Consider the following 26768-nt stretch of genomic DNA (forward strand, 5'->3'; position numbering starts at 1 on the left):
GCACACAAGCGCTCTCTTTTCAAAGGTCCTTATTAATACATATGTTTCAGATAGGGGGAAAGAAGTTCATTTCACTCCCCGTAAAATTAATTTCAGTAGATGGAGCTGTGTGTTTTGTTAGCACTGCCATGGGCTGGTGGAAGAGAAATGAGAAACGGTGTCAAAGAAACTTTAGGGGACCACAGAAGCACCACACCAAGACCATCCTCACATGGTGACCCAGCAGCTCACCCTGGCAATTACACTGTATTCTCCTTCCCAGAAATACAAGGTGGTACACCACTGTCAATGAATAAATCAAGCAAGCTGTTTAAATCAGCCAATAATTCACCTTAGAAGTAATGAAACCCAACTGAAACTTAGAGAGCACTGGTCTTGGGGAAAGAATAGCATAAAACCTCTTTTTTTCCCCTCCTGCCCCCATCCCTAAATAGAGGAGGAAAAAAAAAGCCTGAGCTGCAGTACCACAGCATGCAGAACTCAGCAAAACGAACAGACGTTCTCCCTTCATGGAGCCAACCATTAAGGAGTGTATTCAGGCTTCTTCAACCTCTCGCTTAGGGCTGGAAGCCAACCCCAGCTCCCAGCACTGGGGACAGGTATGCTGCAGGGCACCCTTGGAACTCCCAGGGTCAGCAGAAGCAGATTTTAGAAGAGATCAAGTTAGGGAAATGGTTCATACACAGCATTTCAGGTGAACCCCTGACACTCTGGGACAAGCTTTTCCCATCCCAGCTCAATTCTCCGCTGCTCCTTCAGAGATTGAAGCAGAGCATGACACCACAAGTGTGCAACTGTTCCACCTTCAGCGGAACCACCACCACCAGACCACTTCACAGACACTGGGGAAGAGCCCACAGAGCGCCTCCCTACAAGAGGGCAATGCAGGTGTGGAGCTGAAGTTGTGTCCCCAGGACGGGTCTCAGCCTCTGACTCACAGCCCCACAGCCCCAGCTCTGCAGCTCAGTTTATCCAGCTGTAAAGCGGGTATAAATTCTAATTAACAGGCTGGAGGTAAAGCTAATTTAATTTCCATAAATCATCTGGTAAAGCCTGATTAAAGGCTACGTATATAACTGCAAAGCTTAACCATATTTCTGCAAAAAGAAAACATACCAGAACGCTAACATATATCCCAGACTCCTTTCTAAACAGCGTTAATCCCACCTATGTTTCAGCAGCACGGGACTTTCAGGCTGCATTCAATGCCATTTAGAGAGTGTGCCTGGTCCTGTCCCAGCACCCATCCCGAACGGCAGCCCAAGGCCACCTGACAGCACTGCTCACCTGGAGGCGGCTGCCAACTCCTGCACTGAGCATCCAACAGCAGCACGGAGGGACTCTTCCCCCGCAGGGCAACACCAAATTCAAAGCCGAGGCTCAAAAAGGTGTAGCAAAGAGACAATCAGAGCTCCGGGCCCATCCGCAGAACCCAACTCTACAACCACGGTCCGAGTGCTGCTCGTTCCCAAACTGAGCGGAGTCCAACGAAGCCAAAACGAACCCAAATTCCTTTCATAGTTCGATTGCCACAGTCGCTGGGGAACGGCTCCCTGGAAGGACCTCCTGCGCTGGGTAATTATGTACCTCTATCTCAATGTTTGGAACACAGCCCCAGCATGCTTTTTGGCCTCCACAATTCTGGCTTCCTGACTACAATACCATAATCCCTCCTGGAGTCTCAGACTCAGTGAAAGCCACACGTAGTGTTTATTTTTCCCCTTGAAAGGGAACTCTGTCTCTCCTCTCAGCCTACACTTCGGGGAGGAGTTGTCAGCCCCCAATGATTGATGGCTCTCCTTGCCACTCGCTCATCAAGTCAATTTTCACCTCGTCACATACCTGCCCAAATTTCTGTGCCAAACTGACGAGCATGGGAACGCAGACTGGTTTGGGAGCCCAACCAAATTCCTCCGAGCTCTCCTCCACTTTGAGCACACTCGCGCACAAACAAGTAGTTCTTGTTCGGCAGTGGCATTAATTAAATTCAACGCTCAGTGTTCTTTTTAATCTACTCCCATTGTTGTTTATAAGATGTTTATCACTCCCCAGGGAGAGTCCAATTTGTAGAGCATGTTAACCAAATCAATACGCTGCTCATCGGGCAGCTCTTAGCAGCGCTCTCTATTAGGCAGGGAATAGAGAAATCTGAATGAAATACGGACCTTCCCCCAATGCCAGCACACAGCAGCCTTCTCCACAACCATCCAGGCACACCGAGCTCCCCAACGAGCGCTTATGCGCTTAAATATTGACACCTATTTATAGAGATGCAGACATACGTACGCACGCGTCTCCATCCCCGCTCAATCTCCGAGCAAATCTGAGCATCACAGCTATTAAACATTAATTCTGGAGGACTAATGGGAACCGGCTGGCAGCCTCCGTACTTTCGCATTGTTTGAACTTCTTTCATTCGCTTTCCAGGACTATCCTGTTTTTCTCAAGTCTTTTACCACTAAGAGATGAGGAGGGGGGAAAAAAAAAAATCTGCATTTTAATTGACATTCCAGAGAGAGAGAGAGAGAGAGAGAGAAGTCCAGAGGCTGTTGATTGCTGTCTATTCAGCCCAAACAGGCTTTTCAGATGAAAATGAGTAAAGGCTAGTGGAAGATTTACAGGGATTTGGTACAAAGGAGACAATGAAGTTTTAAATGTTGATAGCGTTTCACACCGAACGCATAATGGCTCACTGTTTGAACGCGCCGTTTTGCATTTAAACCTATATATCACCGCGGATTTCTTTTTCTCCCGGTGCGGGACGGGGGCGGTTCCGTGCCGCCGAGCATCGCTCCGTGGGGAGCTCCCGAGAGGGCCGCTGTCCTCAGCCCCGCTGTCACCGTCCCCTAAAGGTTTCTCCGCACCGGACGGGACCTCAGTCCGAGCCGCGGGGAGAGCGCAGCATCCCGAGCCTCCCCGTCCCGTCGGGAGCGCCGGGAGCCCTCGCGTTCTCGGGTTCGCCCCCATCTCCCCCCCCTCCGCACCCCCGGCCGTGCCATTACCTGCAGCCGGAGGGCTCCGCGGGAAGGCTCCGCCGAGGCGAAGCGCCGAGCGGCGGCGGCTCCGCGGCACGGGGGGACGAAGCGCTCCGCGGCCGCGCTCACTCGGCGGGCAGCCCCGGCGGGGCGGGCTGGGGGCCCCGCAGGGCAGCGCGGCGCATCCCCCGCGGGGCGCGGGGCTGGCGGCGGCGGGGCGGCGAGGCAGGAGCCCGCCCGGCGTCCCGTCCCCTCGCTGCGCTGCGGCGCTACCGCCTCACAGGGGCGAGCCCGCCGTGCCCGGCGCCAGCAGCCTCCTCCCCCGCGCGGGCATCGCTGCGGGTCCTGCTCCGCTCCATCCAGCCGCCCTCCCCGTGCCGCCGCAGCTTTGTCAAGCCGACAACCCCCCCTTTTTTTTTCTTTTTTTTTTTTTTCCCCTCTTTTTCCCCCTCCCTCTCTCCCTCTCTCTCTCTCTCTCTCTCCCCGCACGCTCCTCCGACTCCTTCCTCCCTCCTCCCCTGGTCACTCCCCCCGCTGCAACCCGAGCCGTTTCCTGGACGGCGCTGCTCGGCTCTGCCAATCGCTGCGGCCGCGATACGGAGCCCCTGCCCCCGCCGCCCAGCCCGGCCCGGCCCAGCCCGGCCCGCACCGTAGCGCCCTCGGCCCCGGCTCTGGCCCCGCTCCGGGTGCGGGCACTGCTCAGCCTGTCCCGCAGCTCTGCCCGGTGGGGAGGGCGAGGCGGCCGCCCGCAGCCCCACGCAGTCCTCACTCCCTGCCGGCACCCGCACTCACTCACGGTACCACCGCCGCCACCTGACTGCGAGGATGGTACCCGGGAGGGTCTGGGGGACCTGAGGCCACAGCAGCGCTGCCCCAGCCTGAGGGGTTATTGGTGACACCCAGCAAACACCGCCCGTATGCACAGCGTGGGGTCAGCTGTGCATGTGGGTGATGTTTGAGAGCAGCAGCGGTGCCCGAAGAAGGACAGCTGTTGGGTAGTTCTGCACGCACTCATTTAAAGAGATGCATAATAATATCGGTATCTAAAATTGAGCATAACTTAATAAAGCTTTTTACTTTAGATACCATTAACTAAAAGGTTGCTAGCGCAGTCCATGCAATGCTTGCTCTGTAGAATCAGCCTGACAACTGAATCAATAAGCGGTGCTCGCCTCAAATTAAATCAGCGCTGATCAATGTAACGTTACTTTATCTGAGCACAGCTCTGCTGCGCACTGGATCTGTTCTGTGCAATATTGATTGGAGGCTCTCAAGGACTGGGGCCGCACAGCAGTGGCGCTCCGTATTTACACGCTTTCAAGCACCCAAAGCTGAAAACAAGTTTTGTGTGCACCGTGTGCCTACCTCCCAAATAGTGCTTTCCCACTGCCAGCAGCAGCAGCGAGGGGCAGCAGGCGAATTTGTAGCCGATTAGAAGCGCAGCTTTAATTCTTTTTTTGTTGTTGTTGTTCCTAAAGCAAGAGACGTTTCAATGTTCTAATTGAGGAGCTGCGATGTCACAGTCCAGATCCAATTTTCCCAGCTCCAGGCATGTCCACTGCCCTTTGAAAACACCCTTTAATGCATTCTCACATAAATTATTGCCCGACACAGGAAGCTGCGATACCTTTCCCCATTCATCGGTATCTTTGCATGCTCTGAAAGAAAAGGAAGCATTCCACTAAAAAAATGACAAATCAGAACACCTATCCCCAGTGTCTGGAAGCACTTGTCAGAATTTATTCTTTTTCGGGATGAAAAGATAGCAGTCTATCAATGGCACCCTATTCTCTGCAAGGAGCCAATTCTCCTAAAGTGGCCCACAGCGGCCCGAGTCCTCCATCTGAGAAAAGCAGAAGCATGTTTGGAATTAAAAGGGGGGGGCGGGAGCGGGGGGGATCAATTCTGTCATCATATTTAGGCTTCAAGAGATCTCAGCGGGCCCAGGGAGCCTTTCACAGCAGCGAGGCCGCTGAATGAGGGCATAATCTCTTTACAGTTTTTTCCTCCTCCTCTCAAAGTGGCTGGGATCCTTTTTGTGAGCCCTCCTGCACGTGAATGGTGTGGCTAATAAGCCTATTAATGAGGTTCCACAGAGGACTGTGAATAGGTAAATAAGCCCCAATCTGTTGAGGTTCAGGAGCAAGGGCAGTAAAGCCATCACGAACTAAAGGTGACAGTTTGAACTGGAATAGGAACAACAGCTCCAGGTTTCAGGCGAAAGAAAGGACAGACAAGGCGCGCATTCAGGCTCCTTCTACCCCCTACCGAGTTCTATTTTCTTTTCCATTCTTCCTCCTTTATAAAATGTCTTGAGTAGTCACCCCTTTTTTCAAAAGCTCTTGAGACGTCCTTTTTCATCCTGGCAATGATACATCAATAGGGAGGAAGGAAAATGAGGACACCAATGCTCCTTTGCGCCGCTACTTTCAAAAGCGCCAGCGGTGCCGTCCCCGCGCACACGGAGGCGGGGGAGGAGAAAGCAAGTTAAATTGAATCTTTCAGCGCTGCCAGCCCTTTGTCACCGCTGTCAGCTGGGCCGCGGGTCCCCTCCGCAGGCAGCGGCGGTGCGGGGCAGCGCGGCGCTCCCAGCTGCGGGGCACGGCCGGGCCCGGAGAGCCGTGGATGCTCCCACCCGGCGCGGCCCCGCGGTGGGAACGTGCCGGGCTCCGTGCTGCCGGAGCCCACCTCTCGGAGGGAGCTGAAGCAGAAGACAAAAAACTTGTGTCTGTTGAGAGGTGAAGTGGGGCAGGCGACTAATTCCGTGGAGCAACGTGGGAAAAGCCGCCTTAGAAAGAACCGCAAGGCAAAGCTGCTGAGCGCTCCTCTGCTCTGCTCTTTACAGCCTCTCTGAGAGGTAAAGTCAGAAAATGTGCTCCTCCACGGAGCCGCAGTGAAGCGCAACGCACCGCTCCGCTCAGCGCGGGGAGCTGCGGGGAGCACTCCTCCAATACCAGCCCGCCCTCCAGGCGCTGGGCTTGCTAACGTGCCACGTCTCTATCGGATGGAAATAGAAATAGAACAGAGAACAAAGAAAAAGGGAATCTAACCAAGAAAAAAAAAATAAAAAGAAAGAAAGAAGGAAGGAAGACGAATGAAGAAGTAAAAAAAGAAAGAAGAAGAAAAGCCCAGGCATTAAAGCTCTAGAGGACTACAGGGAAAAGTCATCTGCATCCTAATCGAGCCATGCACACGACTGAGGGCTCAGCTACTCCACAGAGGACAATGGGAAAGCAACATTTCTTCCCTATTATTTTGGTCCTCTCTAAAACTTCTGCTTGACCCTGCTGGATACAAGTAAATATTTGGCCAAGACATATTTTCCTTGAAGTTCTTCTACAGCTAAGTGTCCAAACCCAAACTTTGGCAGCTAAAATATTTACCTGGTTTTCAAAGTATTTCACAGAATCACAGAATGGCTTGGGTTGGAAGGGACCCCAAGGATCACCAAGTTCCAAACCCCTGCCACATGCAGGGCCACCAACCTCCAGACCTAATGCTAGACCAGGCTGCCCAAGGCCCCATCCAACCTGGCCTTGAACACCCCCAGGAATGGGGCATCCACAACCTCTCTGGGCCCTGCCCTGGTAGCAGCAAACAGGTTTTTAGGATGCCAAAGCAAACCACTTCTGAAAGTCTGGGCTCGTAGTTCACATTCTTTTCAAAGGTAGGCAAAGTTGCTCCACGTGTTTGTCAGAGACTTGGGGGAAAATAATCTCATGGTGATGTAAAAATGAGCACATTCTAATATTAAAAAGTGCCACTTCCATCACCAGTCCTCACCGTGTTACTTCAAGATGCTGCTAAACTGAAAAAACAAGAATTTATTTGAAGTCTGTAGATCCAGTAATTACCCGTGAAAGTGTAAACCATTGGCTACCAAGTTCCTTTGCAGCAAAATGTGTATGGGAACAGTTTCCATAAAGGAACGGTTTTACAACAACCAAACTCATTTTGGTTTGATCTCCCTCTCCATTATGCACAACAGAATCTACTAAGAGAATAATGCCAGGCAGTTGGAGAAAAGAGATCTTCACCACCGTGCACTTGAGTACTATCATTCCCTCCAGATTGTTACACCTTGTAGCCACATAACCTCTCCAGTACTCCTCATTTTTTATGTCCTAAGGTAAAGATTCAAGAAATAATAGTTGTCATTATTAAATGCTGTGAGATAGATTGAAACAGGAAATGTGGCATGTTCCGCTCAGGGTATTACACTGGGTAGTGGGCATTCAGTGCTTTCTGACTTTCTACATCAGCTTTCCTATACAACCCGAGGAAAGTCACTTAATTTGCTTATGTTCAAACTTTCCAGCTATGAAATGAGGATAATGGCTATTTCCTGTCTCCCACCCTTTATTCATCTCATCTATTTAGATGGTAAGCTCCTCATCTCAGACAACGCTTTTATGCACGGCTTAGAACAATAAGACACTGAGCTTGGCTGGAACCTCCAGGCACTTCCATAATGCAGATATTGGACACTAAATTATCAAAATAAAAGAAAATCCTCAATTTATTATGTATTCCCTCATAAAGAATTTGTTACACAGTGCCCTACAGAGCACCTCTGGCTGCTGGGGAACAGCATCTCTTCTAAAACAGGGGAAAGCAGCACCCATTGGTGAATGACTTTGAGCAGTGAATCCCCTAAGCAGAAACAAAATGAATAAAAACCCCAGCGCTGAGCAGGGCACAGAAAGACAGAGACAGACTTATGAAAACAAGAAGACAAAGGCGGCAAAGATCATTTGTCATTCCATTGCAGCTCTTGAATCTTTGGCTTGTTGGCCAGCACCCTTTTCATTTCTGTTGCCAGTTGATCTGTAGGTTTTGGATTGTTTCACTAAAGCTCTGCAGTCCAACCAGATCGACTGGTGGTTGTGGTAGTTTCCCATGCAATGTTACATCAGATGGGATTTTGTTTCACTGCAGGGTTCAGCAAGCGAGTGGTGGCATCTAGGAACAGCTCCTAGCAGAAGGTGTCAGGTGGGACTTGCACCAAGGCTCCTGCTCCAGCCTAAACCCCAGGAGTGGCAGGAGGCTGCATGGCAGTGACCCATGGGAGGGCTGTGCTCCTCCTCCTGGGCAGGGCCCCTCACATCCTTCACTGGAAGGCTGAGTGTCCCAAAAGGAAGTCATAGTGAGGGATGGGTCAGCCTCTTCTTCCAGGTAACAGCGATAAGAGGTAATGGTCTGAAGTTGCACCAGGGGAGGTTCAGATTGAATATGATGAAAAACATTTTTTCAGAGTGGTGATGCATGGGCACAGGCTGCTCAGGAGCACGGTGGGGTCACCATCCCTGAAGACGTTCAAGAGCCATGGAGATGTGGCACTGAGAGACACGGTTAGTGGGCATGGAGGGGATGGGTTGGAGTTGGGCTTGGGGATCTCAAAGGTTTTTTCCAATATTAACAATTTTATCTCCAGCTTTATCATGGAGGACCACTGCAGACACGAGGCTTAGTGGCTGAAGCAGTTACAAAAGTAAGATAACGTCATTTTTAAACTTTCTATAACCCCGGAGAATATGCTGGTAACAAAGTATTAAATGTCTACCACTAACATCCTTTCTCATTCTTCTCAGCCCTCAACTTCTGCAAACCAGAAGTCCCTTCACACTACATGTACTCCCCACCTTTTGCACACAATCTCTGTCTCCTAGTAGAGATCTAAGAAGACTTTGCTTTATGTCTCCCCCAGTGAAAGCCATGCCCTTACCTCCACCAGTTCCCAAGTGCAAAGGGAAGACCTCCTTGCCCCTTTGCCAGGTGATTGAAGTGCCCACAACTGTATTGAGAAGCTGGATTGCCCTGGAGCGAAGCCAGTGTCCCGTCTCCATGTAAACAGAAGTACCTTGAGATTTAACAGCCCATGTTGGTTGACTCTGTAACTATGTTTGCAAGCTGCCATCCGTAACTGGGACTAACAGGTAATTGTCCAGCAGACAAAGGCCGAGCACAAACAGAATTGTTGTTGTTACATATACATGAAGTTCCTTAAGAAAAGGCCATAGGTTTTAATCACAGAAAATTTTCCCATACCACCACAGGCCCACCCCACCCTCACACAGACCCAGACATGTACCTTTTCTCTTCATGTTCCCGTACTTTAAAGGGAGGGTTGCAGGACAGCTCAGTTTGCATGAAATCCAGAATTGGATTGCTGAATATTCAGGCCCACAGCAATGGGCATGCATATATGTATGAACAGACAGCAGCATTTCAGGGCTCGCTGAGGAGGGCTGCTTTTGATTTAGACAGCCAAGATGAGGTCCTAAAGATCCTTCCCATCCCTTCCCAGGTAGGGCAGTTTGTATCAGTGCTTGCTGGGTGAGGAAACCCAAAAACAATCAAACACATAGCTCTTCTGGGGCCAGCTGAGCAGAGAAACAGATACAGAGGGAGACTTTCTGGGATGCTAAATGCAATTGATCAGGAAATGCTTTACATTGTGGATGGAAGCAGGGAGGACAGAAACTTGATTACAGGGGAGACTTAGTTAAATATTCACTGGGATTCATTATGTGAAAACCACGAGAAAGGAACGTGTTTCTACAGGAAGGGTTGGGCTGCTTTATTCCAGCTTCTATTGTAAAAATGCTGCTGAATGGTGCATACAAGAGCTACCGTCCTCTAGTGGAAGGAATATGGCAGGTCTGGCAGATGTGCAGAAAATCTTCTGCTAGCTCTTCTTGTTTGTTAGGGTTAATTTGTCAGATAGAGCCTTGCAGAGCCAAAGGGGCTTGATTATCTGATGACCTTGCGTTTGACAAGCAGGCAACACGAGCATTCAGGGCAAAAGGAATGTCAGAGACAGGGTGCCTAAAGTCTTAGGTCTGTTGCTCACTCACTCTGAAATAATCACTAAGAGCAAGCTGCACAAAAGTTCTGAGGCTGACAAAGACACACAGCCTTCTCCCCCAGCCCGGCCATGGCAAGGTGGTGGCTGGGTCCCAGCTCCTGGCTCCTGCTTCTCCCACCTTGCAGCACGTGCTTTCCCCTTGGCTGGGAGGTGTTGAGTGAAGAGTGAGCACCAAGGGACCTCACTGGGTGCTGCCTTCCAGCTGGCCCTGAGGGGCAGAAGCAGCGCTTCCTGGCCCTGCGCTGCTTGGGAAGAGCAGGACCTGAGAGCACAGACAGAGGAAAAGCATCTGCCTGATCTCCCACAGTGCTTCCTCTGCAGATCTGGACAACTGCTGCACTCAGTTTCAGAAAGCATCAGTGCTAACAACAGCTTTCCATGGCATGCAAAGGGTGGAATGCTGTGCTGGCCAACGAGGTGTCTATACAGTAAAAAACACACAAGGCATTTTCTCTCCTTTAAATGTTATTCCCTGAAGCTTTATGTTCAGCAATCTATTTTCTGAGGGGGGGGGGGGGGGAAAAAAGACTCTTAGTCCTACCCTGCTCAGCATGTAGCAACAGGCTCCCAATTAAAGTCTGGAAAACAGAGAGGCTGAAATGTTTTAAATAGAAACTACTGAGATCTGCACAGCACAATGAAGAGGGAGCGGGGAGGGGGAAAGCAAACAGTGAAAAATTAAACCAAAAGCAAAAGGAGCTGCATTTGGAATTGTGCTCTACAGGGAAAACTTTACTTACAGATAAGGAATAATGCACTGTTTAACCCTGCCTCCTCAAAGAGACACCAGTAACTAGAAGCAATAGTCAGCATTGAATTCATGTGAACTTAAAATTATGTGCATGGAAACAGCATGGTGTAGCAACGCCAGTGACTGTGTAGGCAGGCTAACATCCAGAAGGGTTTTAATTCCATGCAGGGTAGAAGTGTAGGTTTCGATCTTGTTTAAGAAGGAAAAAAGAGCTTGTGAGAGTTGCAAGTAATGGTTCCTATAGCAGTCAAAAGGATAGTGACAAAAAGTTCACCAGGAATGAGGAATGTGTCCTTTGGCTCTTCTAAAGCAGAGGATGCTTCTGTTATCCCTTTGGTTAACCCCATTTGCTGCAGGCAATGGCTTGCAAAAGATCCCAGAGGAAAATCATGCTGTGATTCCATCACATGAGAGAGATCCAGATCATAGAATCACTAACTTTGGAAAAGACCAAGATCATCAAGTCCAGCCATCAACTCTCACCTTGCCCATTAGCCATGTCCTTCAGTGCCACATCTCTGTGGTTCTTCAGCATCTCCAGGGACAGTGACTCCACCACTCCCTGGGCAGCAGTGCCAGTGCATTGCCACTTTTCCTGAGAAGAGATTAATATCCCACCTGAATGGTTACTTTGTCCTCTAGGAAAATCTGCCCACTCCTCAGATGTCACATCCAGGTTTCAGTGACGAGATGCTGAGAAGGTCACCAAATAGGCTCAGGAGAAAGCTCCCTACGGCTTACACAAGACCTGACAAAGCTGTTAGCCATTTGGAGTTCTCCCATTAATGGTGAGAGAAGGAAATTAAAGTCAATATAGAAAAAAAAGAATCTTCCAAAATCTAGGTATGTTTGTTCTGGCTTGCTGCACAGAGCTCCAGCAATGGGAAATGTTCATAGCCAGAAGCAGTTCTGGGTCCTTCAGAGGTAGGTAGGACTATTGTTTCTTTTTAAGTATGTCACTTGAACAGCAAATGGACACTGCAGAAAAGGCTTTGGGACATGTGGTGCAAGTTAGACTTGTCTGTCTGTTTACACCCAGGAAGGTTCTGGCTGGCAAGCCAAAGAAGTGTTTGAAGACACTTAGCAGAAAGTGCATGGTTGGCAGAACATCCTTCTGCTTCATGCTGCAGAGAGGCCTAACAGCTGTGCTTCTTGCTCGAGGAAGGGGAGCACAGATTGCTGTGGCCTCCCAGGGAGGGGGCTGTACTCACTGGGTGCCAGGGGTGGTCTGCTGGGGCTGAAGGCAGAGCCGTGGGGAGAAGCAGCTGTTTGCATGATGCATATCTTGTGGATAAATAAACACCATTGCCAGTGCTGCCACTCTCTAAACACAGATAGAGACATGCATTCACTCAAATCTTTCAGAAAATAAGCAGGAGTGCTGCTCAGCAGAGCCCTCCTCCAGCCCAAGGCCAGCACAGTAAAGCTGTCACCTTTCAGGAAGGTCTCATCAGCCCCCCCCAAATTTCTGTTCTTAAGGAGGGCTCTGTCTCCATTTGTTGATGCAGAGACCTCAGATTTAGGGGACTCAAAAAAAAAAACAAAAAAACAATGTGCATTTTCCTACACAGGGAGGCAGAGGGAAAGAATAGTTAAATACAGCAAGATTGAGAATTAGCTTAAGATGTCACAGGCTGCAGTTCAGATGGATTACAAGATAACCTCAGTAGTTTCAAGAACATAGCAAGAACAGCCCTAAACCTACATAAACAGACTTGCTTGGCCATTTTCATCTAAAGATTGATGTCTGATATATTTTTTTCTGCTGAGCTGTGGCAGTGAACCATCCATCACTTTTTGGGACGGATCTGTGGACCCCAGGACATGGAACCCATAGCTGTGTGGGCACAAAGCATCTGCAACTCACTTCCCCTCCCTGCCCTGTTTAAGGCAGCACATGGTGCCTCTGCCTGTGGGACACCGTGATGTGCACCATGCTGTGGCCCTTCTCGTGCTCAGAAGCACCCTCAGCAAAGTGACAGCCTCGGGATGCAGCCCTTCATTGTGGGATGAATTCTGGGGATTTCTCGATACTCAGAAAAACAAAACCAAACCCAGGCACCTGTGGCCTCTGGGTAGATTTCTGCTTTGCGGCCGCATGCAAGCTGCCCGGGAGACACACCTTGTCTTGCTGGAGTACAGATAAGCTCCTGAGGACTTCAAAGGGATTGCTGAGCCAGATTGCAATAGATTTCTGTAGAAATGTAATGTGCAGCATATGTCTGAGGGGCTGGAGAAGAGCCGGGGTGGTTTAGATTAGATAGTGCTGTTTGGCTTTTGAGGGGCTCGAGGAAGTGAAGGACACGTAATTGTCTTTTAAAGTGTAATATTTGACTGCAGCTCATCCACACTGTGGAGGGGCTCGCAGATAAGCAATGGAAATTATTTCCGTGTGAGGGCAGGGTGTCTAATCTCCCTGAGATCAGTTTTCCATTCAAAATATCACACGCAGGGAGGAAGGCTTGGTTATGTGCTTTTGTTTTCACCTGTTCCTATTGAGTGGACCCTGCTGTTGTTGAGCCCCTCAGAACCATGACTTCCTTTACTCATACAGCATCAGTGCAAGGCAGAGTACTTAGGAGCAGCATCAGTGCATGGAGAGGTTATACGTGACAAGCTCTTCATCACAAGGGAGCCCAAATCCAAAGAGGGTCACACCTGATGGATGTTCCAGTTGATGACCCTCCTTGCCATGTCTGGCAAAAACAACCAACGTGACTTTGAGTCTAATGCCAGCGCCACAGCTCTCTACAGTGCCATATCTGGACTGGTGACACTAAAGACTGCTTTGAGATGGGGCTATCTCTAACAGTGTTGGCATGTATCCGGCACCCAGGCCCTCTACATCTTACAAAAACACCAAAAGAAGCGATCAGTCAGCAGCCAACTTGGCAATCCATCTACTGTGCCCCTGTTGACAAGTTTCTTGCCATTGCATGCACCTTATCTACTGGAAGTTTAAATGATTGCCTTGATTGTTAAAAACATAAGTTAGAAATATACAGGTATTTGTCAGGTTTACTGTGTGTTCTCTCCTTATCAAGAATATTTTTGTTTTGTTTAAAAGTCAATAAAATCTTTCAAGACTTAAACACAAGGATGAGTTTCTTAACCTGAGAGAATGGTACATAAAAATCCCCATCCCTTACTCAGTTTCTCTTTAGGTGAATATTTCCCCTTTGATATAAAGGAAAAAAAAAGTTATTCCTTGAAGAAATATGTTAGACCATGACAAAAACATGAAACATTACTGAGAACCTGTCAGCAGAAAGATTTGCTCTAGAGTGAAGCCTGAAGAACACAGAGCCAAAGTAAGGCTAGGACAATAAAGATCAACTGCTTGTTTGCTTCCATTCAATAACTTACTGACCAAGCAGCAGAGTCTGTCTCAGCCCAATATGGAAATATCTGCCCAGCAAAGATGGTCTACGTTAAGTTCTCAATTGAATGTTTTGAACTTCATGGCGTATATCAATGCCTTGCATGTCTTTAGGGTTTTCTCCCAACTTAGCATGTGCCTCCAGGTGAGCTACAACCTTTAAAAGTCATCCTTCTGTTCTCTGTTGATGAAAGGCACAGAGGCAGAACATAAGGATGTTCCCAGATGCCAGCCTGGAGCTCCAGCCAGGGATCCTAACCAGCAGAGCTCCCAGATCTATACTTCAGTTACTTTCAATGAATGTTGGACAATAAGCTCTAAAAATCCATACGAATTTGTGAAGTTGCATTATACATAACGAAGAATAATTTAGTATAGGCAAAATGAAGGCTCCTGACTTTCACTTCATTAAAAAAAAATCAAAGAATAATTTTCCAGTGTCTAAACCCTTGAGCATGACCTGCTTGTCATTAGACCATCACCTGAAGTAAACAGCTAACTCACTTCTCTAGTTCTGAGCTGTTTATAGTAAAACAATTTTAAAATAGTCCACATTTACTTAGAACTGTTTCCTAAAGTACAACAGGAGACTGATAGAGCTGCAGTGACACGATTTGAGTGCTAGTCAAGCCAGCCAACAGAATAAATTTAGAATGTAAAACCATGGGACATATTCAAATAACTGCATGGATTTCACCTGATTTACGTACTAATTGTAGTGTTAACAAAAGACTCCTCATTTACATACAAGACAATCGAGTTTTGCAGTCCCCAGCTCCTGTAGGTGCTCATTCACAACTATCATTAGTGACAGAGAAGAGTCAAATAAACCATGCAAATGGGCCTATCTTCTCCTTTTTCATTCAGGGTTCTCATGAAGGAACAGCTAAAATAATCACAGACATCCTGAGTTGGAAGGCACCCGCAAGGAGCCCTGAGCCCAACCCCTGGCTCCATACGGCACCACCCAAACCCAGTGTCTGAGAGCAGTGTCCCAATACTCCTTGAGCTCTGGCACAGAGCAAAGCAGGACAACCCCTTCCCTCACCTCAGTGGCAGTGCTGGGCATGGTGTACCCCAGGGTATGGTTGGCCCTGTTGGCCACCAGGGCATACTGCCAGCTCGGATTCAACTTGCTGTCTGTCAACCAGAACCCCCAGATCCCATTCTACAGGGCTGTTTTCCAGCCTCTTGTCCCCCCCGTCTGTATATCTAGGCAGCACTGCCCCACCCCAAGTGGGGAATCCATCACTAGCTCCTGTGAAACTTACTGCAGTTGGCAATTGCCCATCCCTCCAGTCTGTCAAGATCTCTCTGCGAGGCCCCTCTACCTATAGGGGCGTCAGCAGCTCCTCCTAGTTTAGTATTATCAGTAATAGCACAAGGGTTCATCTAGATCATCATTATCAAATTAATTTAGCAGATCTGTACAGTGCCAAGAGTATGCAGAGTACTCCTGGGTTGCAGGTGATGCCCTATGGGGTTATAACAAACAAAGGCCATGTTCTCTCTCTCCTCTTCCTTCTTTCTCATCAGAAACCCAGTGTTAACCGTTCAGCACAGCTGTGGTACGGACACTGCTCACTCCTGGCCCCACCCCAAGGCATTTCCAGTAGTCCCATATCATCTCCAGTTGTGCCCATACTGGTCCTGGCTAAGCTGCAATCAATCATGGATACAGGAACTGCTGGGGCAGAGGTCTGAATGCAGCTACAACCTGTTCTGTGGGGCACTGGGAGCAGAAGGGACAGCAGTGCTGGCCCGAGAAGCAGCAATGGGGCCAGGGAGTTCTGAGCCACGCCAGACACAAGGGCTTTTGTGAAGCTCCCTTCTACGCAGTGGTACGCTAAGGGAAGAGTAGAAAAATATACTTCTTAATGGTTCAAAGTCATTACCATTACTTTATTTTGCATTCCTGAAATACTTAAACACATGGATTGTTTTTGCAGGAAAATGAGTAGAAAGAAGGCTGCTGTACTGTGCAGTTCATTGCTTGGCCTGGGGTATTTCCTGGTAAATTATCCCCTTGCTCTGGTATTCTACCAGGTAGACAATATCCCATTCCCCAGGACAAAGAAAGAAATCTGAAAGCTGTTACAAAGGTGATCCAATGACTTTTAGATCAAACATATTAAGTGTCAGTGCACAGTTATTGGAGGAATAGGCAAGAGAAGTAGTAAAAATGCATCCCACGTGAACATTCAGACAATGTCATTTCTTCTCTTCCCCCTCTCCCCCCCTACCCCCCCTTCTTACAGGAGAGGTTGAGTTAGCTAAGATATAAAACACTAAGGTAAGCAATGCTTTAGTACACCATTCTAACTGTTGTATTTCACCCAAGTGGAGGCTTGCAGGGTCTAGTCTGAACTCTTACATTGCCTGGGTCACATCCTTGCTCCCAGTAGCTCCGGCACCAAGACGATAACTTCTGGTTGAACCAGATTGTTTAGAAAAAAAAAATAACCCCATCTTAATTTAAGTTTTCAAAGAGAGAATTCATCATGTCCCTAGGCAAATTTTTTCAGATATTAAATTCTCCAGTGGCCAAGAATGCACACCTTATTACTGGCCTGAATTCTTCAGCTTCAGCTTTCAGCCACAGAACCTCATTATAACAGTGGTTCATTAAAGAGCCCTTTCCCCACACAAGCAGCCTTAAACAAATGGTGTGTCCACACAGAGAAAACTGGGGTAACACTCAAGCCAACAAAAAGGGTTTGCACAGAATAAGACTGCAGTATAAGTTTACTACAGAGTGATTTCCCAAGTAAACAAAATGACGGTCAGTTCTTTCCTCAAGACCAAGTTGACATTTGGAAGTAACTAACCCATGGTTAGTGGGGTGAGCATGCTCCCAGCACGTACCAGCTATTCCCACCTGACCAACAGCAGGTACAACACAGCCCCAAATCTGCTGGTGGCTCCAGGCTCCCACTCCCAGATGGGAGCAGCACTGCAGCCCCTCACCCCACACAGGACAGTGGTGATGGGACTCGTCCCCACCACTAAGGCCCTTGTTCTTAGAGGTTACCTCCATACACTGTAGCCCTCTCCATCTCCCCCAGCAAAGCCTAGAGTTGCACCGGTGTAGCATTACTGCAACAATTTTCTGTTTTAATTAAACAGCCCAGTGGGTTTAGGAGAGAGGTGATTTGCAGCAAATGGTACAGAAGCAGACACAAAGTAGTACCAACAGCATGCAGAGGGAAGTTGTGTTCCAGCAGCTCCCTACACCAGTACTATGCTAGGACTATCTGCAACAGCCCCTGTGAGAGCCCCCATCCCACCTTCCAACAGACTACATCACACCAAACACTATTAAACAAGATGAAAGCTATGCTGAAGCCCCACAGCACAGCACACAGGTAAGGAGCTGTTGTCTTCACCATAGGCCCAAAGTGCACAAAGACAGAGCCAAGCGTAGTCACAGACCAGCAGGAAAACACACTGTGAGCAGTCTGATTCTGTGACCACCTCTGCTTCACAGCACGGGGAATGTTTATTGTGCTTGGCACAGAAAATCTGAAAATAAACAACACAGTACTTGATCGTTATTTTCCATTCAATATTTGAGCACTAAGGCAATGAAAGGTGAAAGAGGAGGCAAAGAGGTGTGCCTGGGTGCCTCCTGCATGTTGCAGCTTGACGTTGGGTAGCAGCCATGCAGAGTGGCTGCCTTGCAACTCAGAGTGAGAGCACACCACAAAGTTAACTCCCCACGTGCCCCGTGACACGCTGTGCAGGGTGAAATAGCAATGGGTACAACAGTGTCAGCGCACTCTCGTTCTTCCTTCATGTTGTGACACTCAAAGACACTGCAGTGATCTGTGATTCATCTCCACTTGAGAGCCACGCGCTGGTAACAAGCAGCTGTGTGGTGAGATACTGAATCTGGACCATCACAGACAGCAAGCCTGTGCTTTAGTTAAGGGAAGGTATCTGAGGTACTGGCAAGACCCTGATGATTATTATGCCTCTAGCTATAATTCTTATAATCCCAGCATTTTTGTGAAAGATGCAATTTATTTTCCACACACAGCTCATGATTATTAAGGCTGACAACAAGCAAATGTGTTTGGCTCTGAGACAGCTGTGGATCCAAGAGTTCTGCATTTTCTAATCATTTTCATATTAGGAAGATGTACTTCTTGGCGTTGCACTACAGAGACTGCTTCTCTTATGTCCAAGAGTGGAAGAGGATTGCGACATATTTCAGCCACCTCCAGGCACTATAGAACACTGGCCTTACTGGTTGGGTATGAGCTGTTGCCTTACCTAAGTCATGTCCCCACTCTGTCCCCATTCAGCCAGTTCCTGACCATTCTCAGTTATTTTTAGGCAGAGAACACTTGCTTATTTTTCTCATTTCTACAGCAAAAGAGCACATCTTACTCTGGAAATTGGGACTTTTCAGTGCTTCTTTACATTCTTTCGGTACTGCGTGGAATAAATGAATCGCGGTAACTCAGAAGTTGCCCACACTAAATCCAGTGACCAACCCTCACTGCCTTCCTGTAGGCTGCCCAGTAAGTGGGGGCGGAGGAACGCTGCGCTTGAACAAACCAGGACTTGCACCCCCAGGCACAGGTGGCCTTCCCCATCTTTTGGGCAGAAGAACAGGCAGAGCCCTCTGGAGCGGCAGAGGTGAGTTCTTTGAGATAGCAGCTGATCCTGGAAGGGAGCTGTCAGCATGGAGTCAAGAGGAGAGCTCCCAGAAGCTTGCTCTTCAGTTCCCACCCTGCAGAGCCAGATCCGCGTGCTGAGGGCTGCAGCAGGCAGTTGGGAGAGCTGGCAGGTTCAGCAGGAACTTTGAACTGCAGCCACTCATATCTGTTGCACACATTAGTCACCATCAAGTAGGTTTATTTAACAGGGACACCCGCTCTCTCCACTACCATTTCATACTTTTTTTTTTTTAAGGATTGCCACTATAGTCAAGCTGAACGATGTACTTCTATATATGCCCTGTTATTTGCAAAATATTTACACAGCACTGTTCAAAGCAGAGCTTGCTCCAGACTGCAACATCTTCTATCCTAGCAGATCCTTCCTCATCCTCAGCAGCTGCCTGAAAAGACTTTACTCCTCCAACAAGCCATCATGTATATGAAACACTCTCATAGCAAACACACCACATACTTCAGAAGGAAGGTACACCTGGGCACAAGCTTCTGAAGTTCCTGCAGTAGAGGTAGATGAAAGGAGAAGCCATCCATAACAAGATGGTGTGGCACGCACCGAGCAAACCAAGGGAGGGACAGTAAGAGTGAAGCTGGGGTGTGAGCAAAACCAGGAATGTGCTTTGGGACGCTCTCACTTCTAAGCAAGTTCTTACTACACAGGAAGGCTCCATTGCTCCTCTAAGTATTAAGATGTTTCCAGCAAAACCTGGGTTAGAAATAGAGAGATTTGCAATGCTTTTATTACCATTATAGTTCATCCAAGATGATGTGTCTGGTTTGAAAGTCACAAAAAAACATATTCTTGTTAAAAATGCTGCCAAAAATCTAAATGAAAACAGCCCGCTGCTGAATCCTGTGTTTGCAGCGTTACCAGTGGGTTTTTTCAAGGGTGTTTATATAGACTGAGTTTCATTTAACAAGGCAAAAGCCGGAGCTCTCACATACTCCATTATTTCTCTGCAGGTCCTTCTCACCAGGGTTAAGTCTTTACACCACTTCCAAGCAAAGCAGCCAAGAAAAAGAAGAAACAAACACTACTACTACCGAGCACAGAGGCCTCCTTTGCAAGAAATGTGATTTATGGAATGAAGTTCCTGGCATGTCTGCTGCGGGCTGTCACAACGTGTGCCTAAAATCTGAAGCTGAAATACAATCCCTGTTCCTTCCAAGGCACATCGTGGCTTCTAGCATGTTCTTCTGAAGGCACCCTTTGCTCAGGAGTCAGGCCCTCCTCTGCCTGCTGCTCCCCACTTGATAACCAGGCTTTGCCTATGAGAGCTGCTTGGAGCAGGTGTTCCTACAAAGCTGGTGCCGGTGAGCACTGCTTTATTCAAGTTCCTGAAAACTAGGCAAAAAGCTTTCTTGTAGTTTGTGGAATTGGGTGCTCAGACACAGAGCAAAGCTTGCCCTGGTACCTAAGATTGGGTTCTATGTCCGTATGATCTTCAGCTCCCACTGCCCACATTGGTAGGTTAGACACTCAATTACCACCAACTGAAGCACCGAGGGCATTTTTTCTATACACTGCCAAAATGGTAAGCAAACAATAGCAGCCTGAAGGCCTCCTGGTGTCTGCTGACCCTAAGCTGTTGATGCAGAAGACATTTTCAGCCCCTTCCTGCAGTCCTTCAGGAGTTCCTTGCCTACTACATAAAGAGAATGCTTTACCAGCATTAAGCTTTTCCTCAACTACATCTCAAACCTAGAAAATACGTTAACAATAATTCCTCCCTGATTAGCTGCTGTTCCTAAAGCCAGTGAGATGCCAGCATCTACATACCACCACAGCCTGTCTCACAGTGATGAAAACCCTGCCATTGCAAGAACTCTTTTTGCTAGCTGTCTCAGCCCTGGCCACAGATGTCACACCACGTGCCGGCCTTCAACAACAATCTCCAAGTTGGGCATGCGAGAGAGCAGAGATCATGGGGCTGGATCTTATGGACTTCACCAGCATGGACTGCAAATGCACAAATAACCTCTGTGCTACAATTTTGTATAAAAGCCAGTGTATTTGTTACACAAAGCATAAGAAAGGAGAAGTGCTGGTGAGGCATCGTCCATCTGATGCACAGGTATTTTCCAGCAGTAGCAGCTAGTGAGCTGACAAACCTCCCCAGAAAACAAAGGCAGACAGAAGCGAGTCAGACAAAGTCAGCCTGACCGTTGCCTCTGTGTTTGCTTCAGCAGGTTTTGGCACTGCTCCCACTTGAGCCACAAAGTTTTGAAATTCATGCATTTCTTCATTCTCATCTTTCAGTTTTACAGTAGACTTTTTTTCCCACCAATGTCTCCGAGGCCGTATGGGATGTGGTCCAGCTCCCATTAAGGTCAGTGGGAGTTGTGCCATTGGCTTCCCTGTGGGTCTCAGCCCTCTCCCATTGTATTACATTTCCATTGCATTGCAATTGAAGACAGCTTATTTCAATTTTTTCCTCTCCTAGTGCCCACAATGGGCAAAGTCTTTTCTGTTTGCAAAATAAGGTCCCACTTAGTGTCCCTACGTTCTATAGAGATAGTGGAAAAATCATAATTAAATGCATTTGGCACACGAGATCACAACTGTTCTTTAATAATGAGGAGTTGGTGGTTTGTTTTTTGTTTGTTTTCTTTCCAAGTTTCTCTCCCATGTAGCATTGTCCTACTGTCAAATAGCAGAGATTAAAGCCTGACCCTGCTGAACTTTATGGGAGCTTTTCCAATCTGCCTCTTTGGGTACACACTATCTTTCTCTGTCCCCACCTTTAATGCTGCTGGTCCACAGCTGAATACTCCCTGGCAGAACCTAATGGCAGCGTTAAGGGTCCATTTGTCACTTCCAGTTACACATTTGCTGACAAATAATCAAAACGCATCAGAAAATACCTGTAGAAGGAATGGAAGTGTGTGAAAACTGCACTTATCTTCAGACAAAATGCAGTATCGTGCAGAATTAAGCAGAGATGAGGAGCAATGCCCGCAGCCTAGCAGTAGCAATGACAGGGCTGCTCCCTGCTCATATACAGACACTGAAAAACATCACACCAGGAAGCTCGCACTGATGGGATGAGAGATGCAACAGGGCTGAGAATTGCTTGGAAGTGGAAATGTTGAAGGTAGTTCTGCTTACAGAAGTCTTTGACCTCACATTAATGCCTACTTGGATGACCTGTTAATCTCCCAAAAAAAATAAAAAGAGTGAAGTTTCCCCCAGACAGCAAACTAATAAAGAATAAAATGTTAGTTACTGTGTCTGATGTGAAGCTCTCAGAAAACTGCTACTAGCAGCTATTAACCCTGAAGCTGTATATGAGAAAAAGACACTTGAAGATGCCACAGACATCCCAAAGTGGTGGTTTCATGAAGGAAACACAAATTTACAGTGATGACAAGGAATTTCTGTGCATGAAGTTGCAATCTCTTTTCCATAGCAAATTGATTAAGGAGAAAAAATATATTTAGGACAGAATGTGGTTAGTCAGGAAAATCCGAGCAGTGGCTGCCAGCCATTAGAAAAACAACTGAGAGTGACTGCACACACACTGCTGTATGTGCTACAGGGATCTGCAACAACACCAGGCTCTCATTCCTGAAGTGAAACCAACTCTGCTACATGCTGTATTCACAATCCAGGTTAGAGTCCCTTTATAGATCATAGAATCATTAAGGAAAAGGAAAGGAAAAGGAGAAGACCTCTAAGAACACCTAGTCCAGTCATCTACCTACCACCAGTATTGCTCACTAAACCATGCCCCTTAATACTGCAAGTACCCTTTCCTTAAAGTTTCCTAGCCAAGCTATTCCTTCCAGAATTCGGAGAACAGGCATGGATTCGTTGTTACTGAGCATACACAACAGCACCACAGATGAATTGCATCACCTACCAGCGTGGTTTAACCACTGGCATACTGCACTCCATCTGCACTTTTCATTGGTTTCCCCTATTACTTGGCATACTGAGACTTAGCATTTGGCAGCTTGGCAGGGCTCTGTGCCCATCCCAGCCTGTCCCTCCATGGAAGATCCTGCTTGATGTGCCACTCTATGCAGTGGCATCGATATTGCCTTGTTTGCTTGTGAAACCCAAGAACCAGATTGTGGTTGCCAGTAGCTCCCTGGCTTCCAGCCTCTCAAAGTCATGAACTCTGTGCTAGCATCAAGCTTACACATACCCTCATGCTGTGTTTACCAAGGTAAAGTAAGCTGCACGCATTCTTTATTTACCAGAAAAATATCCCTGTTTCAGTGGCACAAACCCAAACTCAGATCTCTGAAACCACTTCCTGCTGTTGCTGGAAAGAGGTAGAGCCAGGATGTCTTGGGACACACTGGTCTTGGCTGAACTTCTTGCTGCTGTGTGTGACTCTGAGCATCCTATGCAAGTTGGTGAGTGGGGAATTAAGGAACAAAGAGTGCCAATGCCCCAGGAGGGAGCTGCTCATGTTCCCCTGCCCCAGCAGTGACCTGCCAGGCCCTTCTAGCTGAGTCATAGCAGCATCAAGCAGCTGCGAGGATCTGCCCTGCTTTCTGAGGTTTGCCCTTTTTCACAAGCTATAGGAAGAGATGCCTCCTTGATTGATTTACTGGGACGTTAACAAGAGAGAGAGTTTAAATTCTTAGCCTATGTGACAATTGGGCTGCCCTCATTTCGGGCAGACCCCATATGCTGGAGGCTTCTCAGCAATACCAGTGAAACTGTTGCTTCATACTAGAGTTTGTACTGAGACCAGGAGATAGCCCATCCTTGGTGCGAAGATATCTTAACTTAGAGAGATGGCAGATCTTTTAATGAGCACCACACTTCCACAGTGATGCACTGAGAAGTACTGGCAATGACAGTATGCATCTCCAAGGAACCCAAGAGTAATAGCCCAACTTTGCTACTTCTCTCCCATTTTCAAGCATGGACAATACTGCTTTGAAGACAGGGTGGTTTTATCTCTACCTATCAGGATAAGCTGGACAAATACGATTATGCATAATTTAGAAACCACAGCTGGAAACCCAGTTCAACCAAACGTTTATTATATGTTGTCACTGAACACGTGTAAGCCCTACTGAAGCCAATAAAACTTAATAGACACCTACATTATTTGTTCAATGGGGATCAGCTCAGTGTTGTACTTAGAGTACTTTCAGGATTCAAAGAACTGAGTTCAAGTCACAGTTCCTGCTCCCTGTCCTATTCTCACTACTTATGTATTCATCAGCAAAGTTCTCTGTATTTTCTCCATCATCAGTTGAAATAATGGCTCTCTACAGCAACAGCTGTAGACAAGATTCCTCTCCCACTAAAAGGTACATAATGCTTACTGTGGGAAATATAAACAAAATCATGTGTGTGAGACAACTATGGATTTTGCTAGTATTATTTCCATATCTAAGAAAACCTACACTTTTTCAAATGACCAAAAAGTGGAAAGATCGAGCACATGTGACCAAAAGTGATTATATACTTCTTAAGTTGATTAAAAGTAAATATTGCTGCTTGTGAACGTGCTGAATGAATTTTTCGAGTTTCCATAGAGGAGCTTGGTCTGACATTGCTTTAGACAATGCACTGCAGAAACTCCAAGCACACCCTTATTCCCCTGGCTGCAGTTGAAATTAGACAAACTGGACTAGACATCTAATAATAAGCTTTGTTCACTCGAGAACACGCCTGATTTTATACCTTATTATTTGCACAATCCAAAAGAGACATTAAAAAATAAAATCCATGAGCACTGCTTTTTTTTTCCTTTTTGAACTGAGCACTTTTAAGCTGTCAATATGACCAACAAAACAAATAAAAAGAATTAAAAAATAAGATTTTCAGTTAAAGTGTCTTCATAATCCAGCTTTTCCTCTTCTAAATTATCATTCGTATAAGTGAGCTTCTCTAACTAATAGAAGCTGGAGATATATATATTGGAATCAGTGTTTCTAAAACTTGTAATCAGACCTAACTGTTTTGGGCTAATTTGTGAAGGCAATGCAACACGCCCTATATGCAGTGCCAAAATAAAGAATGAACACAGTTTATAGTTGGCTTCACATATTAATATTTCATTAATATTTAAACCTTAGGGTGTGTGTGTGTGTGTGTGTGTGTGTGTGTGTGTGTGTCTTCAGACCACCTTTTAAACACAACTAAAGGAACACACTGTGGGGATGGTTCATTAATTCCCCTTCTCCTTTGGCACTTGAGAGTTGGGCACTTTGCACAGAGAAGCTGGGAGAAAGGCACACTGCCCCAGGCTGAGATCCTCTGCTCCTTTGGAAATCAGCTTAAGGCAGTCCTGGCACAGCTGGGGATGGCTCCAGAACTAGACACTCAAAAGAGCAACCCAGTGCCCTGAATAACCCTGTGCATTAGTCTATTTGTATTCTTAAATTCCTAATTTCTAAATATTTACCCTAACAAACATTACCCAGCCTACGGAGTCCAGCTGCAAATGACATCATGCTTCCCTCTGAGTGGATGGGCTGAAGGCTTTATCAAAGAGTGTCCAAAGCACTAAGACCCACTTTCCTCCAGAACAGCTTCTCACCATAGGAACTCTCACAAAAGCTCACAGCAGCACTTTGCAGTCTCACTCAGCAAAGGGAATACATGTGCAAACAAAGCTATTAGCAGTTTCCAAAATAAACTCCTGCGTTCAGCCACCAGGACTGCAGCATGCCACATATGCACCGTGCAGCAATGCTTGCTGACATGTCAGCTGAGCAGCTGTGCAGAGCCCTGAGCCAAGCGAGCACTCTCGATCTGACCACAAAAATGCTACCTTAATTACTTATTTTGATATCATAAGCTTAACAGTATTAAAGATAAGCACAGGGAGATCAAAAGAAGGGTTTTCACGTGCCAGCCCACATCTTTACCGATTTCTCCAATTAATGCTCATTTCAAACTAGCATCACCTAGCACGGCAAACTAGCTCACCTAGAGCATCACCTAGAGAAAGGCTCTCCTGGAGGAACATATTTGTGAGGGGATGTGCACAGAAATCACCAGAGGACCATCTGTGCCACAAACATTTCAGTGGAGGCACTGCAGCCAGGAAGAAGGCACTATCAGTAAAAGCAAACGTTGTAATTCAAGGTAGGACAAGAACATCTGAGTCAGCTCTAATAAAGTTTTCCCCAGTCACTGTTTTTTTTTTTAACCAAGCTCCTAGTCACCCCGTGAGGCCCAAACCTGCAAACACAGATCCTTCCACAGGTGGGATTGTCCTGCTCAAAACCTCCCAGCCACCCTATATTGTTATATCCAAGCTGTACCAGCACACTGTCCTCACTAAAGCTCTCTCTGAATCTCTTACCTTCACACCACACAGCCCATGGAGCAGGAAGCACATCTCCTCCTTGCTAGGAAAGCTCCTGATGCATTCTGGCAGTCTCAGAAATAGGTAAAGCCCAACCTGAAAACAAGCATTCAAGGTACTCAAGGGGGGAATTCAATTATTTATGGTGACAGGTACCAATGGGGCAAGAAAACGTGTGGGGGCTGCGGGCTGTACTTGCCTGATAGGTTAAGCATCTGATGAGACTTAACGCCCAGCTAATTAGCTTTGAAAAGTAACTTCCACGTGCCACCGCCTTCATTCACTCACAAAGGAGAAGCAGAGTACCTGAAAGTTACCAGTCATCGACCCAGGGCCAGCAGATAATCCTGTTTTATTGCCCTCATTAGCCAGATCGGTGGGCCATCCCAGAGCTGCTCCTCTCCCTGCTCTGCAGCCTCCACAGCCCCACGTAGCAGACAGCACCTTACAGCCCACACAGGTGACCACTCCCAGGTGCACCCGCCCTCCAGGAGAGGCACCTGGTAACGCTGTGGGCCTGAGCTCCTCTGCTCCTATGCTGTGGCCCTGAGCCACCCTCTTGGGGCTGCTCCACAGCTGGGCTTATTTCTGAAAGCACATCCCCTCTCCTGGAGCTGAATGTGACCAGTTTCTCCCCAGAAGCAGTTCCTCTGGCCCTCAATTTGTACCTGCCCCTCACCAGGCCGGCACTAGGCCCCAGCCCGCCCTCCACGTTGCTCTCACTTTCACCAGCCTCCCATGCTCTCAGAGAAGCTACGGTCAAAAACTCAGTAGAAGGGTCTAAGCTGGCTAAAAATAAATAAATAAATAAAGTACTTTGAAAAAAA

General features: G+C 47.4%; 1 protein-coding gene across 37 annotated transcripts in view; it reads right to left on the bottom strand.

The window, feature by feature from the left end:
• FGFR2 (fibroblast growth factor receptor 2) overlaps nucleotides 1-26352 on the bottom strand; it is a 100912-nt gene extending 74560 nt beyond the window's left edge. For 12 of the 37 annotated variants that reach the window (XM_015288594.4, XM_015288592.4, XM_015288591.4 and 9 more), the window contains exon 1: nucleotides 3003-3373. The gene's annotated coding sequence lies outside the window, so the exon portion shown is untranslated. Of the gene's footprint in view, nucleotides 1-1287; nucleotides 3374-25938 lie in introns of those variants that run through there. The other 25 variants (XM_046942759.1, XM_046942757.1, XM_046942752.1 and 22 more) reach the window with 9 other exon arrangements.
• Between the last annotated feature and the right edge of the window lie 416 nt (nucleotides 26353-26768).

This window comes from Gallus gallus, chromosome 6 (genome assembly GCF_016699485.2).
Source record: "Gallus gallus isolate bGalGal1 chromosome 6, bGalGal1.mat.broiler.GRCg7b, whole genome shotgun sequence".
Lineage (NCBI taxonomy): Eukaryota > Metazoa > Chordata > Aves > Galliformes > Phasianidae > Gallus > Gallus gallus.